The sequence below is a fragment of the Saimiri boliviensis genome, chromosome 3, assembly GCF_048565385.1.
Source record: "Saimiri boliviensis isolate mSaiBol1 chromosome 3, mSaiBol1.pri, whole genome shotgun sequence".
NCBI lineage: Eukaryota > Metazoa > Chordata > Mammalia > Primates > Cebidae > Saimiri > Saimiri boliviensis.
Window position 1 is genome coordinate 123,191,894 of NC_133451.1, and position 21,685 is coordinate 123,213,578.

Consider the following 21,685-nt stretch of genomic DNA (forward strand, 5'->3'; position numbering starts at 1 on the left):
CCAGGATTTAGGATCCATCTTTTTTCAAAAAGATAGATATCCAGAAGTAGAATTACCAGGTTAGAGAATGTGGTTACTTTATTACCTTTCTATATATTTATATACCACATACATATGGCTAAAATGCATCATTTGGCTTTTCTGAATGTTCTTGCCACTTATTTTCTCCAAGTAGTGTAAGGGAATGTTTATGTAATTATCCATAATCAGCCAGTTTTTAATAAAATTGTATATTAAACTCTATCTTGCTTTTGTTTAATTTACCAGCACTGAATTACTAATGTGCTCCAGCACATTTTAATGTTTATAATGTAAATTTTGAGATTATTAGTTAATTTTATTTTTAATAATTCACTGTTATTCTGTTTGATTTCAATAGTCTAATAAATTTTATATTTTAAGTTATGCTCATGATGAGGATATGTAAGACTCTGGATGTTTTTATTCCTTCTAGCTCTCAGAACCCCAGAGAGCAATAGTCATAATTTAAGCATGCTTCCTTAATGATCCCAAGATATTTACAAGAAGTGATTCCTATAGAGGAATAGCATAGATTCTTACTGAATTCAAGTTCATTTTATACTGCTATTATATAGTCTCTGATCCAGGGCAGATACTTTTCCATTTTCAACTGTCGCCTTCACTTTCTTAATTTTGTTTTCTCTTATTACATTTTGTATTCAACCAAGGTTACTCTTTAAACTATTACTGGGACTTTTTTTCTAATATGTGGGGTAATAGTTTGGAAGATTCAATAGATTCTGTTCTTAAAAGTAGAGAAATTCTTTACGGAAAAGTGACAAAAACAGCAAGTTGTGTTGCCCAATCCATTCATTCTTTCTTCTTCAATAACAAATCCCCAGTCTTAGCTGTGAAATCATGAACCATCCAGGAGTCTACTGTTGCCCCCCTGACAACTAGAACATTCAGTGAGATATAGATAGAACAATCACTGGGCGGGACTTCTGAAGAAACCTTTTGGCTTTTCTTTCTCTTTCTTCTGCATCCTGATAGAAAATGACGTCACGATGGCTGAAGCTCTGAAAAACACCCTGCGCCCTGGAAATGGAAACCATGTGTGCTGGGAATGGCAGAGCAGAAAGGAACATGTAGTTCCCTGATAAATAATACACTATATATATAGCATAGTTTCCTCACCCTGAGCTGCCTTCTTTCAGATTTCTTTAACATGAGACAAAGCTACCTGTCTCTTGTTTAGGCTATAGCTACTGGTAGCCAAATATAATTCTTAACAACATCTCTTCAATGATGAAATATGTCACATGTTTAGACATACACTAGATTTATTATTTCATCATTCCACTTTAATTGGTTTACAAAAATACAATGGAATAAATTTACCATAAACAAGTGTCTTACACTTCATAAAAAAGAACAATTAGGGAGACTAAGCTTTTTGAATTTTTAGAGTTTACCCTAACATCTTGGGGTAACATCTGCAAAAGCAATCACCAAATATTTGTGAAATGGGGATCAGAGAAATACCTACTTTGCCAGATAATATTTATGTAAGCACTCAGCAAACCTGAAAGAAACATGTAAGTATTGGCTCTTATCCAACCAGATGGATCACATGAAGCCAAAGTTAAATCATGAGGGCTAAAAATAATTACATTAAAGATAAACCAGTGAAAGTCATTCTGAGATTAAAGAGTAAGTATATTCTTACATGTTTCGGCAGTAAGGTATTTCAAACAAGTTGCTTTTTGCTTTATTTTTTTACAACCCTGCTATTAGAAGTGGAGAATTTATTTTCTTCATCAGAGGCATATTTTGTAAAGATTACACTGTCAATACTGACCCATTTTAAGAAAAGTTTGTGTGAAAATATAGCATATTCAGCCTGATAGGACTGCACGCTGTGCTGTGAGAACAGCAGGGAAGTTTTATAAAAAGTAACTTCACTCACATTTCCGAATATATTTTAAAAAATGGTTTGGTTTCACTATCGTCAACCTGTACGGCAGCTGTTTGTGCATATTTTTGTGTCTCTCTACATTTTCCTTGGAGATTAACATGGCCTCAGAAAGAAATCACCCTTTCCAAACAGGCAATTTGATTTTCAATACGTTGCACAACAGATGCTCCAAAGGAAGAAAGGTAGAGAAGCATGAGCTGGAGGAAAACACAGTCCTGCAATGTTTTAGGACCCCAGATGTGCGGGAGAAGCTGAAGGTAGGAAATGAACATGCATGCATTTATATTCAAATGTATTGTTTGAAGCAGGACAATAATTTCGATGTTGTTTTTTTTTTTTTTAAAGCCAGCATTGTTTTGAGAATTATCAAAACCCTTCCCTTCAACTTAGCTTGAACTCTTACACACATACACACACTCAGTCTATGGCTATCTGCTCAATTCATTGTATAGAACACCAAATTTTACATAATTGTTAATCTGGGTGTTCATCATGGACACAGGGAGGGGAGCACTACACACTGGGGTCCGTTGAGGGGAAATGGGGGAGGGATAGGGGGTGGGGAGGTGGGAAGAGATAGCATGGGGAGAAATGACAGATACAGGTGAGGGGAAGGAAGGCAGCAAACCACACTGCCATGTGTGTACCTATGCAACAATCTTGCATGTTCTTCACATGTACCCCCAAACCTAAAATGCAATAAAAAAAAGGAAAAAAATCTGGGTGTTCATTCTTTGCATTGAATCTGAGGACTTGAATTTAGCTTTAAAATCTCCATTGATGTGTTAAAAGAATTGCTTAATATACTTTTGTCTGTGTCCAATTTTTAAACTATTTTTAACAAACAATTTCAGTACCTACCCCATGCAAAGCCTTCTGTGGGGCACAAAGTAAATAAAATCTTGACCTCCAGGCTGTTACAATTCACTAAGAGAAGGCGCACACATCCAACCACCAGCTTGGCATAAGCAAAGCTCAAGCAGTATGGTAGTTCAGAATAAAGAAAAACAACCAGGCAGGCAGGCTGAGTTGTTGCCCAGATTCTTGCTGCATCTTAATTGTTCCATCAGACTAGATCAACCTGTTCATTTCTGCAAGCATACAGTTTTTACAGAGAGCATAGAAATAGGTTTTGGACAGACAAAAGGGGTCATATTATTCTATTTTAGAGGTAAGACAAGAGTTGATGGAAATTTTGTTAAACAATGATCCCCTTTAGACTTTTAATCTACTTTGCAAAATATAAAATATACATTTACATTTTATGATTAAGGCAAGTTTTGTTTTCAAGAGCGCTTAAGTGAGATTTTATTATGTCTTATTCCCAAAGAATTTTCCAAAAGAATGAATATTCAATTTATTATAAACTTTGAAATATAAACCTAGACTTTAACATGTATATTGATTCACAGGCAACATTTTAAGACCATAACTTTTGCGTTAACTAAGACAGACATATTTTCCTCATGGCTACATACAAAAGATCAGATTTTAAATGATCCACTTGATTTTTACAGTGTCAAAAGCCAAATTAGATAATGAGAGACTTTGCAAAGATTTCTTTAAAAGATCACTAAAAACATAAGTGGAGTGAAAAACTGTTGAAAACTGCCATATGTAGAAATCTTCATTATTAAACGATTAAAGGAAACCTGAATGAATAGAGTTCACTTAAACAAGTCAATATTAGCTATAGAGCCATGACTGAGGTAAAGAGGCAGGGATAGAATGTAGTCTAATGTATAATGATTTTATTTAAATCACTACAGCAGCAGCATTGAAAATGGATCGGCAGAAATAAGAACGAATGAAGGGAAAGCAGTTAGTAGACTTCTGGATGTGTCCAGGTGAGAGTTGACCAGGATAGGGTTGTGTTAGTAGATTTTCACTAATTCAAAAAATATTTGTTGAATTTCAAATATTTACCAGGCACTGTTCTGTCACTGGAATTCAGCCATGAGTAAAACAAATAAAAGTCTCCATCATGTGAAACTCACATTCTACTGGAGAAGACATACAATAATATCAATATATTAAAATATATAGTATATTGGCTGGGCATGGTGCCCATAACTGTAATCCCAGCACTTTGGTAGGCAGAGGTGGGTGAATCACCTGAGGCAAGGAGTTCAAGACCAGCCTGGCCAACAGGGCAAAACCCTGCATTTACTAAAAATACAAAAATTAGTCAGGCGTGGTGGTGCAAACCTGTAATCCCAGCCACTCAGGAGGCTGAGGTAGGATGATTGCTTGAAACCAATTGGTGGAGGCTGCAGTGAGCTGAGATCACCCAACTGCACTCCAGCCTGGGCAACAGAGTGAGATTCTGTCTCAAGAAAACTAATATATATTATACATAGTACATTATAGGATGATAAGTACATATGGAAAAAAGAAAGCAGGGAAGAAGGAAATAAAATGCCACTGTGAGTTGAAATTGTAGGCCTCTGAGGAAGGCCTCTCTGGGAAGGTAACGTTTGAATGGAAGGAAATGACAGAGTGAGCGATGAAGATCTCAGAGAAGAGCATTTCAGGCAGAAAAGTGTGCAGGGTGTGAGATGAGAACATGCCTAGTGTATTCAAGAAGGAGCAAGGTGTCTCTGTGGCAGTAGCAGAAGGGGTGATGCAAAATTGAGAGTGACAAGGGACTGGGTTAGGTAGAAACTATAGATCACTGTGGAATTTTAGCTTTTATTCTGAGTGAGATGGGAAGCCTGTGCCAATTACTGACCTATGAGCTCTTAGTTCCAAAGCACCCTTCAGTGCTCTTCTCTATGACTCTGTAAACTACATTTCCCTGTTAGTAATACAGTTTCCTCTTAAGTTTTACCAATAGAAAACAAGGGCAGGAGAGAAGGGGCTACACATTTCTGTTTTTCCTATATTGGTAAGTTGCAGCTAAAAGCCTCACCCTTCCTTGAGAGCTTCCAGGACCAGTTCTCTGGCGAAATGCTAGGTAATAGCAGTAGCCATTTGGGATCAGTTGTCAGAGGTCTGTGTACCAACTCCGTGGTGCTTTTTAACCTTCTGGGTTAAAAATTTCATCTTACCTGTCCTCGGTCCTAAAGACCTAGAGATGACAGCTTCTTCTTGAATTTTTAATATCTGGGTTACTGAAATATTCCATTTTTGTTCCTTTAGCTATCAAACACCTATGTTACCAATTCTCTGCTTAAATACCCTCTGTTCAAAGTGCTTAAGGTGGTTTCTATCTCCCTGATGGTTACAGTGTCAGGTACTGGGAATGACACCAGAAAATCCTCAAAGATGGGATTATGAAAACGTTTAAGATATGTCCTTGACCTTAAACTTAATGTTAAGTTCTTTGCCAGTAGAAAATGGGGATACTGACATGGCATGCAATAATTAATTAAATTATCACCTGTGATTGCTTGGGATAAAGTGCTTACATAAGTGAGTATCTTGGGAGGATAAAATGACTACTGCAGTTGATGAATATGGTGGGAATCATGACTGTGATGACTTTGGGGTAGAATGGCTATTTCTGACAGCATTGGAGATTATACAAAAGGAAAATGACTCAAGAATTTAATAATCTCAAAGCTTCTCTTGTGATCCTAGAATAATCTTTTATTTTGTACAAACGAATTTATTTTAGTTTGTATATAGCAGGGCAAATATATCTGAAAACTAAATTCAACATTTAAGTACTTCGGTCAGTTACAGAATTACAATGAAAGGGGTATTCATAGACTTTGCAAGTGTCCTAAGTGAAAATTAAGATTCTGATTGGGAAGAAATACGGATACCTGCTGAAGCATAAAGTTGAAAATATTGAATCCACTCTGAGCATTCCTTTCAATGAAATGTTTGTTATCCTCACGACTTACTACCTCTATTGTGTCTAGGCCTGTACAGCTAAAGCAATCTAAATATATTCTAACAGGACCCAGTGAAAAATCCAATGTAAGAAGAAATAAATTATACTCCAAAAGAATTGCTGTATTTTTCTAAATTATATTGACATGAACATAGAGTATATATGTGATTATTGCATATAAATATTAACATCATGCATAAGAGTGTTAGACCAAGGAGAATGGAATGACATTATATCACATCACATTTCTCATCACAGGTATACTTCTTCCAGATTTAATATGATAGGTCAAGCAGACTAAAGTTGTTCTAACAATTGTTTAATTTATTGGGTTCAATGGTGGCCTTCTTTGAGGAAGTTTGGATGAGAATTTTCTTAGCCTTGTGTCAAAAATGGCTTAGGGATGTAGGAACATTAGAGTGGACTTTACTTGTGAAACTTACGTACCCACCACCCTTCTTTATTTGTTTAGAGGGCCAGAAGACATCCCTTTTTCTAGGTCATGTGCCAGTATCTTTGTAAAGCTCAACAGCAGCTATCCTCTGAAAGCTAAAGATGGCAAGAGCAGATGCCATTATAGAAAAAGGATCTCTAATTTCAATACGTATCATGGGATCACAGAGTAGTGAAGTCAAGAAGCAATATTTCAAAGAGTAAGAGTTATGTAATTTCTGTGAAGATTGCTAGGAAGAATTAGAAATCAGAATTGACCTGCAGGGAACTTTGACTATACCTACTCAATTCCTTAGGAATGAAAGGACTTAGGAGGAAAATATATAGGCAGATTTCTAAAGTGTTACATAATCAGTGTAATTGGAGAACGCTATGTTTAATAGGCAGAAATCTGACTTGAATATTCACAATTTCTCACCTATTTCCTGAATCTAAAGGCATTCACAGACTTGGAGTTCTTTGATCAAAAGGAAGGCTGGATCCTTTTGAGAAAGTACTCTGCAACACTGCCACAAATGAATACTGTAGAAGTTTTCTAGACCTTCCTGACACATGTCTGCCTGCATTTTGTAGGTGACTGTACACTAAACCAAATTTATGCTTATCCTAGAAACTCAAAAATAATTTTGGATCACTGATCAAAAAGTGGGTACTTTTGGGGTCAAGAAAAAAAATCCATCTCACAGTGGGCAATTGAGGGGGGAAATGTAGTAGAAAAAGGCAAGCTATGTATGTCTTCTTTCTTGCTTATGTATACATGTAGCATATTGCAAAATAGTAATCTTTGCTGTGCCTCCCTTCAAGAGGTGTAATCTATTTTTCAATGTCTTGAATTTGGATGACTTTGTGATTTGCTTTAGCGAGTAGAATATAAGTGACATTGCGTGAGTTCTAAGCTTGCTTCTCAAGAGACTTTTTATCCTCCTCTCTCTCTTGGAACCCTGAAACTTCCATGGAGAAAAGCCTGTGCTCACCATCTGGAGAAGGAAAAACCATGTGGAAGAAACAAGCTGTTACAGCCAAGGACCCAGACACATGAGAGGATCCAAAGACCAGCACAGCCAGCCTAGCAGCTGACCACAGACTCACCAGTGAGCCTACGTGAAACCATAGAAATCACGGATTATTTTCATCTTTTGTTTCATCCCTATTACTTCATGTAAGGATTGTTGATGTGATTGCAACTGAATAAGAAGAGGATTTATCATCACTCCCAAATGGGATACTTTTTTCCATATACTTTCTTCCATATGGCCCTAATATGGTAAATGTTAAGACTTTTGAGTCCCTTCTATATGGAAGAAAGTATGAAAATGACTTCATTTATATAAAATAGAGTTGGACCCTGCTGGGTGGAAGCGTGAAGTCGTCAACTGTTGTTGCATGGCAGTTAAAACACGTGTAGAGGAATGATTAGAAAAGCTGAGAAACAGAAGAAGGTGACTGTGATGCTGGGAGGACTTTGAAAATTACGTTTTCCAGTTATCCTTGCCAGCAGGCTTCCTTTTAGATTCCGTCTGCAGGATACGTAGAGAGAAGAGCAGAAGGGACTTCCTTCCTGTTTTTCCTGTCTTTGACGGCATTGCTAGATCCAGCCTCCCTTGTGTAGTGGCATTTCCAGCACAGTGCTGTGGCACACTCTCAGAGGAACCAGCAGCTCCGCGGCAGCAGCTCTTTTCCTGGAAGTACAGAAGCAGCTCTGCAGAGCCCCTCTTCTAAGCTCCTGGATTCTGGAGACCCCACCCCTTCCCATTTGTTTCAACAACCAACACTGTCAGTTGTTGCCTGAGTTTTTAAATTGCTGTGTTACCCTTTTCTCTTTCAGGTACCCAACATCTATGGAAAACACCTTTTAGTTTGAGATATCCAGTGTGGCTTGTTTTCCTGGCTAGACTCTAAATGATACAAAGGGTTTTGAGATCTGAAATGATTTGTCTTGCATTCTGATCACATCGCCCTGGCTGCTGTATTGGAATTGACTGCAGGACCAGCTAGGAGGCTATTCAATGAAAATAGATGGAGTGTGGACCTGGGGGTAAAGAAGTGGTTACATTATGTATGTATTTTGAAGGTATTAATGATAGGATTTGTAGACAGATGAGGTGTGAGTTTCAAGGAAAGAGGAAAAAGTGTGAACTATTTTCGAGGCGAGTAGGAGACTGATTAGAAGACCCTAGTAGTAATGCTGGGAAACAATGAAGATCAGTGACTATGAATTTAAAAGTTAGAACAACTAGAAGTTGAGTGTGCAGATGGCTATGTCTACAGACATACCTCTATAGTGGTTTTACTAAGGTAGTTAAGGTAATGCAAGCTGCTGTGACAGATAAACCCTGAAATCTTAGTAACGTAACACAATAGAAATTTCTATTCTAGTAACATAAAGCCTAAGAGGCAATGGCACATGGTGAGGATGGAATCCGAGGTTATACAACTGCATCTTTCTGTGATTTTGGCCAACAAAAGCTCAACACATGTTTTCAGGTTTATCCTGGAAATTGATAACCAGTTGGAAAATTGAGGAAGAAAGAAAATGAAAGATTTCGAGAAATTTTATTTATCTCAGTCCTGGAAGTAGTATGCATCATTTCTACTCACATTTTCTTGGTTAATTTCAATGTTATGGCTACACTTTAGGTCAACAGAAGCCAGGAAGCATTGTTTAGTCTTGTATCCAAAAGGAAAGGAAAATAGGTTTGGTGAACTCTTTCAGCCAATCTCTATGAAAAGGAGAGATAATCTGTGTTGATGCAAGCAGGGACTAGGCAAATTATTTAAAAAGGTTGTTGCTTTGCCAAAAGTAATACAAAAGTGAGAGAAAGAAAAAGGGGTTCAGTGTATGTTCAAAGAATAATTAGAAGAACTGGCCATGAATTTAAGCTGGATAAGGAGAAAGGAGAGGACATGAGGAGACAAAAGAGTTAGGACTGATGTGCTGGGGTGCCAGACTGGTGAAATAAGAGCTCCTGTCTAGTCAGCATTGGCAGGCAAGGGAAGAGGTGCTAGTTGGAGAACATGATGCTTGAAATTGAAAATTTGAAGCAACTTCAGGGCTAGCATTGACAAAGATGACAGCATGACCCTGAATGTTAGCATCTGGGATGGGGTACAAGAAAGATCATGGGGAGAGAGATTGCCAATGAATTTAGAGTTCAAGAGGTGCTGAAATCTTTGAGGAATGAGGAAATTTGAAAATAAAAACAGGTCGGGCGTGGTGGCTTAAGCCTGTAATCCCAGCACTTTGGGAGGCCGAGGCGGGCAGATCACAAAGTCAAGAGATTGAGACCATCCTGGTCAACATGGTGAAACCTCGTCTCTACCAAAAATACAAAACATTAGCTGGGCATGGTGGGGCATGCATGTAATCCCAGCTACGCAGGAGGCTGAGGCAGGAGAATTGCCTGAACCCAGGAGGTGGAGGTTGTGGTGAGCCAAGATCGCGCCAGCCTGGGTAACAAGAGTGAAACTCCGTCTCAAAAAAATAAATAAATCAAACAGTCAATGACTTAGAAAGCTGTTAGTGGGTAAAACAGCAAGACCTGATGATTGGTTATTGGCAGTGGATGAAGGAAATGTCAAGAGTCAATCCCAGTTTTCTCACTTACGTGAATGGGTGGATAGTCTGGCCATTTTTAGGAGAGGAATGATGAGTTTATTTTTGGATATGTAAAGTTTAAAATTTTTCTCTCTCAGATATCCAAATGGAGATTTTGAGAAGATTCTTTGAAATCTAAAAGTCTAGGACTGAGACAGAAAAACAGCAGTGGTATATAAACATCTGAGATTATTGAAAATAAATAGTATATAAAAACAAGTGTTGGTAACATTATCTAGGGTGATAATAGGAAGCAGGGCTGGACCTTAAGATATATGGAAGAAATAAGTCACAAAGAAAACACTCATATCTGTTTAACTTACCACATTAAATCTGGAATAAGTGCACTTGTCTTTATTAATTTTGCCTGATCCAATGTTATATTTTACGCTCCTTGGTTTAACACCCTGCTAATTTATTCCCACATAGCTCCCCTAGGTTTATGTCAATATAATTTAGAATAATATTGCTGTCTCTTGGAATATAATCTGTTTCTTCCTAGCTTGGATTATTCACTTGTCTCTCTTGAAATGGTCTCAGATTTCTCTAGCTATAGGTCTACACACAATAAGAGTGACAGGAGTAGGCCTTGAAGAGAATAAGCAGCACATTAAAAGAACACTTAAAGTAGATCCAACATTTTCACTTTTATTCATGTACACCTAAATATTTCTACTCCCTCGTGATCAATCAATGCCCTAATTTTCCACTTAGGAAACTTGGAAAGTCTGTGAATACCCCTTACATTATAATTCTATAACTAACCCAGATACTTAAATGTTAAGTTTAATTTTTAGCCATATCTACCCTGAGACATACAAACAAAAATAAATTTTCATATGTACAAAAGCAAGAGATTTTTTAGGATCACAAGAGAAGCTTTCTATTTCAGTTGACATTGTTAAACCCCTGAGCATATCATTTTCTTTTTATGTGGTCTTCAGTGCAGTCATAAATAGGCATTCTACAAAAACTAATGGAGTGTGAAGTTTAGGAAACTAAGAGTAGAGTTATTCAAGAAGGAGGGAGTATGTGAATAAAATTAAAGTAACATTATTGAGAATGTAGTAGGTATCAGGTTATGTTCACAGAACTTCACAAATATTATTTTATTTTTATGCCAGTCCTGGGAAAATACTATTATCACAGGTATCTCTCTTTTACATGGAAGCAAACAGAGGAACAAAGAAATTTTAATTACTTGCTTGAAATCCAGCTAGTAATTGGCAGATCCAGCAAGCCATCCCAGGCCCTCTGACTCCAGAGCCCAGTTTTAACTACTACTTTATATTAACTTCTAACCCAAAGGGATCAGCACTACTCAGGGAAAACCAGTCCAAGGAATAGAAAACTGCTTTTTGGATTGAGTGGCAGGGAGGTCATTGTTGATGGTAGTAAGAGTGGAGCACGAAAGTATATAGTACTTAAGTACACAAGGCAGATTAGAGTCTGATGAGAAAATGGGGAGTTAAGGACAGACATACTTTGGACACTCAAGAAATGTGACTGTCACAGTCAAGAAAGTGAAGATGATAGAGGTAAAATGGGTTTCAAGGGAAGTTTTATTTTTATTTTGTTTTGTTTTTAAGATGAGAGGAACTCTTTAAATTTTTCCAGAAATGAACCATTTGAGAAAGAAGGGGATTAATTACACAGGAAAGAAAAGGGACAATTGACTTTGCATGCTTCCTGGGAGACTGGGAAGGAATTGAATCTAGGGTAGTTGTGAAAGGACTGATCTTAAACAGGATAGGGGACAAGGTTTCACCCCTTTGAACAAGAGAACAACAGGATTACTCTTGTGCTAACGCTATCTAATTAAAGGAATTAAGAGTATATCCATATGATACATTCTATTTCTTCCTTTTAGGAAATGAATTCATCTGTGTCTGAAAAATGATGGGTCTAGCATGGTGTAAGCTGAGGGTGAGAAAAAATTGAGAAAAGTGTGAATAATTGAGGCCAGTGAATGAGAAATATACTAGGCTAGGCAGGCACTGTTAATGACCTAGATGATAATAATAAATTTATAGTGTTACCTTATTCTGGAATGACCTTCCAGTGTCATTCCAAAATACAGAAAATGGATTCCTTTGTTTTGCTAAACAAAGGCAATCAAAAGGCAGAGGAAATTGGAGTTCAGAGGGAAGACAACAGTAATCAAAATAATGGACCGTGGAATCCAAGGTGAATAGGAGGACAGTAAAGATAACAAGCATTATGGTTATGGTTATGGTCACGCTTATGGTTACAGTATTGGCTGGGGTCATAGTTATGGTTATGGTCATGATCATGGTTATTTTCATGGTTAATGGTTGTTACGGTTAGAGTTAGGGTAAGAATAAGGTACTGTAGAGTTTGAAGGGCTAAATGACTAAAGGGTCTGAAAAACAAACATGGACTTAGCTGAAAACAGTAAATTTACTGTGACAGAGACTTTAACTTCTATGAGCTTCAGGTGATGGAAAAGTTCACTTTATGGTCTTAAGAATGGGTGCCAGAGAAAGGTAGAGAAGAATCTTGGAAATGAGCGATTAGAGTCCTGAATAGTTTATCTTAAGGCCTGGAAATCTTACAGGATAATAGAAGGAATCTGGGATGAAGAGAACGTCTGTGCATGACTTAGAAGTACAGCTGTTCAGTGAATGAGGCACAGCTACTGAGTGACTGGAAAGTGGCTGACTGTAGGGGTGGGAGAGAGTAATGTGACTGATGAACTCACAGCATGGGTGTCTTACAGGCAGTGGGAAAGCAGTTGTCTAAAAACTGAAATTGTAATTAAGAGAGACCCCAAACTCACTGCTTGATACTCAGTATATGGGGGAGGGGACAGAAAAATAACAGCTATCTCTTGTGGCCTCCAGGTGAAACTCTCAAAAGCAAGTCAGGGTCCAGTTGTGACAGTGATGGATGGAGTGTCATGAATAGAAGTTGTAGGGGAATTTTTACACTACAAAATAGAACTTTTAGGAGGCATAATTTTCTGAGAAGGGAGGAGGAAAAATGACAACTTGGGAGTTGTCTCAGGGAGGTAAACAGCATAATGCAGGAGAAGGGAGACTTTTGCCATAGAATTTTTTTACTTTAATTTCTGGGATACATGTGCAAAACGTGCTGGTTTGTTACATAGGTATACATGTGCCATGGTGGTTTGCTGCAACCATCAACCCATCATCTAGTTTTTAAGCCCCACATACATTAGGTATTTGTCCTAATGCTCTCCCTCCCCTCGACCCCACCCCTGACAGGTCCTGGCATGTTACATGCCTCCTTATGTCCATGTGTTCTCATTGTTCAACTCCCACTTGTGAGTGAGAACATGTGGTGTTTGGTTTTCTGTTCTTGTGTTTGCTGAGAATAATGGCTTCCAGCTTCATCCATGTCCCAGCGAAAGACATGAACTCATTCTTTTTATGGCTGCATAGTATTCTATAGCATATTTGCACACATATGTTTATTGCAGCACTATTTGCTATAGTAAAGACTTGGAACCAACCCAAATGCCCATCAATGGTAGACTGGATAAGTGGCACATAGATTACATTAATGCTATTTTTTAAAGAGGGATCACTGAGACTTTGGATATTGGCTGAATTAAAGGCCTGAGAATTCAGGAATTTAGTCCTACCAGTCTCTTTGAAGCAGGTGGGACTGAAGGACTGGAATGATAGAAAGCTTTTGGCTCATCCAACTTCAGATGATTTGATTTAGTCACAGAAGTCTTAGAGCAGAACACAGGGCTTTGAGTAGCGTAATGGCCCTGTCTGTGCTGAGCCAGACTGTTTATTATGTGTCTAAATGTTTATTACTTTGTCTATGGTCTGTTATTACATGTATTGTTCTGTGCTGTGTTTGTGTATTTATATGTCTCCCCTACTAGCCTCTGAGTTCCCAGAGTCAAAGCCTGGGTCTCATTTTTAACCTTGGCACTTGTGGAAGTGCTTGCCCAATAAATATTTGATCTAATGACTTTAAACACACTCTATCTATTCCATTGCACTGTCTACTATTTAACGTAGCTTATCAATGCTGTGCATTGCTTTGTTAGCTCATGATTTCTTTTAAACAACGTTAAGGTCTAGATATATAGAAAAGTTGCATACAAACAAGAGGAAGAATGTGGAAGCATTACTTACTGTGTACGGATCAGTGATAAGAGAGAGAGGAAACCAATTAGCATTCTTTTCATTATCAGTTGTTTTCAATCGTGTTATGATGACCTGGATAGAATTTCCTATAAGAACTAAGTAATTAAAAAAAAAAAAAAAAAAAACAAATAAAAAAGGAAGAAGTTGATTGCTTTATTGCATTTGATACTTAAGTAATCAGTCTGAAAGAATGATTTCAAGAATAAACAGCTTAATGGATTCTGGTTGATTGTTTACAGTTGATGTTTTTACAATAAAACACCTTCTTCCCTCATTTGCCTCATCAGATAATATAGCCAAGCTTTCCAAAAGTGAGTCCAATTTCATTCACTATGTCAAAATTGTGAATCAGAGATACGGTTTTTGAGTGATCACTGGTTACAATTTACATCTTTCTTATTGAAAGAGTTATTTTCTGCTGTAATTTTTTCTGCTATAATTCTGAGCTTTCTTTACACTAGGTAGATTATAATTCCTGACTATGGGTTCTGTAAGGGATGTTGTAAGTCAGTAGGTCACATGCAGTTTCATCAGACATTATCAAACATATCTTATGCCAAATTCCAGTCGTGAAAATTTGTAATTGTTTTACAGGTAGAAGTGAATAACATATTCACAAGATGAAGTTTAAGCCAGTCTCTAACACAAGTATATACTTGTCTTTTTAACCATAGATTTCTCTGTTAAAGTTTATTAATACTATCATAAACTCCCCCCTCCCATCACGCTGCCATGTGTGTACCTATGCAACAGTCTTGCACGTTCTTCACAGTACCCCAAAACCTAAAATGCAATAAAAAAATACTATAATAAAATTGTAATTATCACTTATCAAGTGCCTACTCTGTATTGAATGCTTGACAGCTGCTCATGAAATCTTAAAAACAATTCTAAAAAGTTTTATTTACAGGTCTCAACTATAGTTGATAAATCTAAGGTTCAGAACAGCTGAATTATTTGCAGTCATAGGTTTTTAAGAGAGAACTTAGAATCTGAGACTAACCCCCATCTTCAGGCTCTTTGTACTGTATCACATTACCTCCATTTTATGCCATATCTATTATAGTTTCCTTAGGACATGAAGGCAGATGTTTATATGCACACCTGTGCCTATAAGCACTGGCCAGGACATAGAAGATATCAGGCCCCGTTGAATGAGAACTAAGCAATGATTCAAGTGAAAAAATGTAATATTTAAGACTAAAATTTACTCATCAATTCCATGTTAAAAGTTTTTGGTATTTCATTTTAATGGGAAAACTGTATTTTTTTTTAAGAGATCCATCATTTCCTATAGTTTTGTGTTATGGTTATGCATTTTAAAATGAAAATAAAAGTAAAAGGATGTTTCATTCAAGTAAAAAAATATTACTTTATGCTCATTGTAAGTCCATTGAAACCAAAAACTTTGTCTTCATCTGGGATTAAATTTCCACACTCAAAGAATAATGCCATGAATTTAAAATTAGCCAAGATTCCTATACTTGACAACAGTTCCAATTCATCACAACCATGTATATAACCTTGAAACATGGCAAGTACATTCTCTACTGAGCCATTTTAATAATCAATGATAAATTGAACTACAGGTCCACAGTCCCTTCCTTGCAATTCCAAAATCCAAACTGAAGATTTGGGTAATAGTGATATTAGAACTTATTTGGCTGAAAAACATGCTCTGAACTGACATAGGCTATAAATAGTCTTAATTTAACTTAACTTGTATAAATTTTCATGTGTTTTACAACAAAAATATTAATATATTAATTAAGGGTTGCTGCAGATGGGGTATAATACATGCACCACATTACTGTTCTAAAATCTGAACAATTCTGAATATCAGAGCACATCTACCTTCAAGAGTTTTGGGAAATGGATTTTGAAATGTTCTCTTTCATGTTCAGCTGTGTTGTAATTGAAATAGATTCAGTTATGGTAGAAAACCTACCATAACTGAATTTTCAGTATGATTCACTTTTCATGATGTGATATTTTCAATTAGTTTGAAATAATAGGAAATATTATTTCACTAAATCGATCTATTTCAATTAGTTTGAAATAATAGGATATATTCCATAATTATTCTACTATTGTAAAAATAAGTAGGCTTCCAGAAAAGAGGGGCATTCACCCTTTGTAGAGGTAAATGTTGTCTTTTCTCCTTTACACTGTGCAGTCATGAGAGTTGAATGATCAGGATATAGCACACTCCCACCACACCAGAAGTTTCTTTTTTTTTTTTTTTTTTTTTTTTTTTTTAAGTTTCTTGAAGGCTTTTTGCAGGTAATCCCCTTTCCACCCTCAACGTGAGAACCATTTCTGCTACTATGGAATGGAATAGTGCAATTTATATTTCTTCCAGTCTGGCTTCTTTCACTCAGAGCAATTTGGAGATTCATTCATCCTATTGCATGTATAGTAGTAATTTTTTATTGTTGGGTAGTACTTCATGATGTGCCATTTCACAATTTATCATTTACCTAAGAACATTTCAGTTGTTTCCAGATTAAGTTTGCTATAAGCATTCACGTACAAGTCTTTTTGTGAGTATATGTTTTCATATTTTCTTGGGTAAATACCTAGAAGTGAGCTATTGGGTCCATTTCAAAAAGTACATATTTAACTATAAGAAATTGCCTAACCTGTTTTCCAAAGTGGCTTACTATTTTACACCCCACTAATAGTGTATGAGAGTCCTATTTGCTATATATATTCAATACAGATGGTGCTGTCACGTTTTTACAAGTTTAGCTAGTCTAGTCTAGTGGATATGTAGTAGTATCTTATGGTGGCTTAATTTACATTTCCCTGATGACTAATGAAGTTCAGCATCTGTTTCTAATCTTATTAGCTATTTGTATGTCTTTTTGTGAGGTCTTTTTCAAATCTTTTTCTTTTTTTTTCTTTTTATTGTTAAATTATGAGATTTCTTTCTATATTCTAGATTCAAAGCCTTTATCAAATATATGTGTTATGAATTATTTTTTCTATTACTTGACTTCTTGTTTTCTTACTATTGCTTTTTATAGAGCCAAACTTTTTACTTTTAATTAAGTCCAACTGAAAAAAATTATATGGTTTGTGCTTTTATTGTTCTAAAAAAATCTGTGCTTATTCTAATGTGTTAAAGATTTTCTTAAATTATAATTGTTTAAAAATGAAATTTACTATCTTGTGAAATACTGAGATCTTTTTGTTTTTTCTTTATTTAGTGAGAAGTCAGGCCAAGTAAATGTTAAATTCCTTCTTAACTAGCATTTTAAAAATTAGTTCCTCAGATTTTCTCTTAGAAAGCTGTACTAGCTATTTTTCTAAATTTTATGGTTTATCTGACATTGATATTCCTAGTTCTCAATTAGAAAAAAATAGAAGTATAGTTAAGGGGAAAATGTGTTAAGTGCCTATATACCAATATAGCCTTAATTCCAAAGACATTGGAGGCATGGGAAGATTCCTCCTGATTGGGCAAAAAAAGCTTCATGACAAAGTCCAATCATAGCCTCAAGTTGGGTTATGAATGATAGTAGAATTTTGATAGACAAGGATGAAGAGAAGGCATACTGCATAGCATGTTATAAACAGGAGAACAGAGGGAAAATTTTTTAAAATAGTGTATCAGGCAGTAGTGGGCTGTGCAGTTTGGCTGGAGATCAGCTCCATTTTTGGTGGCTAATGAGACCTAACCCTAGGAAAAGTAATTTGGAGGAAAGGTGGAAGGAGGGTTTGTCTTGTATTAAGTGTTGTGTTAAGTGCTGACTAGATATTTTTTCTGATACTGGCACCCATTGACAATTTCAAGTAGGACAAGAGTAGAGTCAGAGAGGTGCTCTAGAAAGTTATTATGAAGCCTTAATGAAAGTGGTTCAAGGGACAAAGATATTAGCTCAAAAAGACTCCAATTAGAACTCAACTGAATGGAACTAGACTTCACTGCCAAGTACTGAATTTCTCTTTTTCTTTTCTTTTATGTGTGCATGTCTTGTCTCTCTTTCATGATTGAGTTTTTTATAAAGGAAGGTGTTGAGTCTAATTCTTCCCCTCATAGTCTCCAGTCTCTGATGTAAACCACACAGCAACGTTGATTGATACCCATGCCATCCAAAGAGAATGCATGAGGAGGCAGAGGGAGAGTGTAGAAATTGCAAGTTTCAGGGACGTATTAATCCAAGGCTCATTATTAGAATTGGCTTTCAGAACGTACAGCATGTTCTATCAGATTCTCGTTCATCAGAGACCAGTTTTATTTTTGACTCTGTGGATGTAGTCAAGTCACATTGGCCCCAAGTTCTGTCAAGTTCACTTTCACTGGCTTTAAAATGAGAAGTTTAAATAAAATGATTCTAAGGTCATTTTGAACTGCTGCACCTTGTTACAGAATTAATATATCATTTCATTCTTACTTAATGTGAGATTGTTTATGTGGGAGTTTTAAAAGAGGTCATTTAAAAAGTGCTCCTAAGGCCGGGTGCGGTGGCTCATGCCTATTAAACCCAGAACTTTGGGAGGCTGAAGCGGACGGATCACTTGAGGTGAGGAGTTGGAGAGCAGCCTGACTGACATGATGAAAGCCTGTCTCTACTAAAAATACAAAAAAATTACTTGGGCATGGTGGCGCACACCTGTAATCCCAGTTACTCAGAAGGCTGAGGTAGGAGAATGGCTTGAATCCAGTGGTGGGGGCGGAGGGGGGGGATTGCAGTGAGCTGAGATCGTGCCTCTGCACTCTAGCCTGGGGGACAAGAGCAAAATTCCGCCTCAAAAAATAAAAAAAATTAAAAAATTGTTTCTAGGTGCGCCCCACCTGCCGGCCATGTAGCTGCTGCTCCTTCTCTTGCCCTGGGACCGCTGAGCGTGCGGCTGCTTCACTCTCTGGGCTCCAAGTACCGACCTGAGCACCCGCTGCCAGCAAGGATGCTGGCCGCCTGCCGCAGAAAGATCTCATAGTAAAGAACTTAAAGACATTCAGATATGTGAAGCTGATTTCCATGGAAACCTCATCATCCTCTGATAACAGTTGTGACAGCTTTGCTTCTGATAATTTTGCAAACACAAACCTAAATTTAGCTCAGGTACCAGTGAAGAAATGGCAAATGTTTTTTATGAGGACTCTGATAATGAATCTGTCTGCAGCTTTTCAGAAAGTGAGGAGCAAGATGTATTAGACCATTGTGTTACAGAAACCAAGGCCAGATGTCGCTAATGAACTGGCCAGGATTTTTCATGCGGACTCTGATGATGAATCATTTTGCGGTTTCTCAGACAGTAAGATACAAGATGGAGTGAGGCTGCAGTCAGTTCGGGAAGGCTGTAGGACCTGCAGCCAGTGCAGACACTCTGGACCTCTCAGAGCAGCGATGAAGTTTCCAGCGTGAAGTAACAGAGGAGCAAGCAACAAAAAAGCAGAGTTCCCGCAGCCCTCCGAGAATTCTGTGACTGATTCCAGCTCCGATTCAGAAGATGAAAATGGGGTGAATTTTTTGGAGAAAAGTGCTTTAAATATAAAGCAAAACAAAGCAATGCTTGCAAAACTCATGTGTGAAGTAGAAAGTTTCCCTGGCTCCTTCCCTGGAAGACATTCCCTCCCAGGATCCAACTCACAAGCGAGGAGACCTCAAAGGCATACATTCCCAAGGGTTGCATCCAGGAGAAACCCTGAACGGAGGGCTCGTCTTCTTACCAGGTCAAGGCCTGGGATCCTCGGGTCCATTGACACCCTACCCATGGAGGAGGAGGAGGAGGAAGGGGCAATCACATGTTGGTGAAACAGAGGACGACCATGGACGGCTACATGAATGAAGATGACATGCCCAGAAGTCGTCGCTCCAGATCGTCCATGACCCTTCCCCCTATAATTCGCCCAGTGGAAGAAATTACAGAGGAAGAGTTGGAGAACACCTGCAGCAACTCTGGAGAGAAGATACATAACCGTTTACTGGGCTCTACTTGTCATCAATGCCATCAAAAGACTACTGATACCAAAACAAACTGCAGAAACCCAGACTGCTGGGGCATTCGAGGACAGTTCTGTGGCCCCTGCCTTTGAAACCGTTACTGTGAAGAGGTCACGGATGCTCTGCTGGATCCGAACTGGCACTGCCCACCTTGTCGAGGAATCTGGAGCTGCAGTTTCTGCCGGCAGCGAGATGGACGGTGTGCAACTGGGGTCCTTGTATATCTAGGAAAGTATCATGGCTTTTGGAATGTGCATGCCTACTTGAAAAGTCTGAAGCAGGAATTTGAAATGCAAGCATAATATCTGGAAAATTCTCTGCCTGCCTTCTGCTTCTCAAAACTTTCTTGTTAAAGTTTTCAATTTTTTTCACTGAAACCTGAGTCAAGAATCTTGATGATGAGCCTGTTTTATAAGAAACTCCGATCAAGGTAATCTCAGTAGACATGTGTTTCTGGAGCATCACGGAAGGTATATTACCAGTTACATTTTGCCTTCCTGAAGTTTCTTCTCTGCTCCCAACCCCCACCTCATAGCATCCCCCTCTATTTCCAGTGGTCCTCTCTAGCCGCTTAGTTTTGTAATTTCTTTTAAATTACAGTTTTATGAAAGCATATTTTATTTACTTCGTGTTGAAATAGCCCTCATAAAACCTAAGCACTTAGAAACACAGTAATAGTATTAACTAAGTAGAGAATTTCAGAGAACAGCCTTCTAACTTGTTTACACAAAAACAAGTATGATTTAGCATTTATACTGGTTGAAATTTTTAATAGAATCAAGGCACAGAAGTCTTAAAACATGTGGAGAAATTAGGTGATTACTGCGGATTGGAGTATATTACTTCAGATGCCTCTCAATCCCATGTATTGTGCTTATGTTACAAGTCGTTGTCACAGTTGAGGCTTAATTTCTGCTAATTTCTTCTGCCCAAAGGGTAAGTGGTGCATCTTGCCTACACAGTCATGATTCAGAGGTTGGTGGGCAATGTAATACTTAAAATTGTGATAGAAAAGCTATCTGGAAATTACGAGTCGGCTGATTTGACTTTTTGGTATACAACTTTAGTATGATTGTAGTTTGCCAAGTTTATTTCAGTTCACATGTAAGGTATTGCAAATAATTCTTGGACAGTTTTGCTTGGAAATTCGATACTAAAAACTAGCCTGGTTCTTTACAATTTCATGAAAATTTATAAACCTAGGCACAGGGTTCAAGTTTAGATTTTAAACACTTTTGTAACAATGAGAAGTGCCTTTTTGCAGATGTAACTTTCAGCAGTTTGTTAACCTGGTGTCTCCGCCAGTCTAGTTTCTGGGCAGGTTTCTTATGTCAGTATTCCCCCTCCTCTTTGCATTAACCAAGTTATCTGGTAGAGGTGGAATCTAAGTGTTTGTCCGATTTACTTGCATGTGCAAGCCATTGCTGACCCATTCAATGTTTGATGCATGACTGGACCTTGAATTGGTAAGTGTAAATACAGCTGTTGATCTGTAATGTTTTTATAAAAACGCGTTTATTTTGATAATAAAATGTTTGTCCTGAGGGGATCCAAGATGGCCGATTACGAGCAGCTCAGGATTGCAACTCCCAGTGAAAGCATGGAGGGTGTGTGGACACCACATTTCCAGATGGATTTTTGTTACCCACAGTTCAGGAGAGTCCCAGATGGAGAAGCCCCACGGGTCACCAGCATGGCTGGTTTGGCTGCCACGGCTGTTTTCGGCAGTGCAGCTGTTTTGTCGGTGCCCCTGCATGG

General features: G+C 37.7%; 1 pseudogene; it reads left to right on the plus strand.

The window, feature by feature from the left end:
* Window positions 1-1,028: 1,028 nt before the first annotated feature.
* Window positions 1,029-21,483, plus strand: LOC141583849 (cell division cycle-associated protein 7 pseudogene; annotated as a pseudogene).
* Window positions 21,484-21,685: the final 202 nt, after the last annotated feature.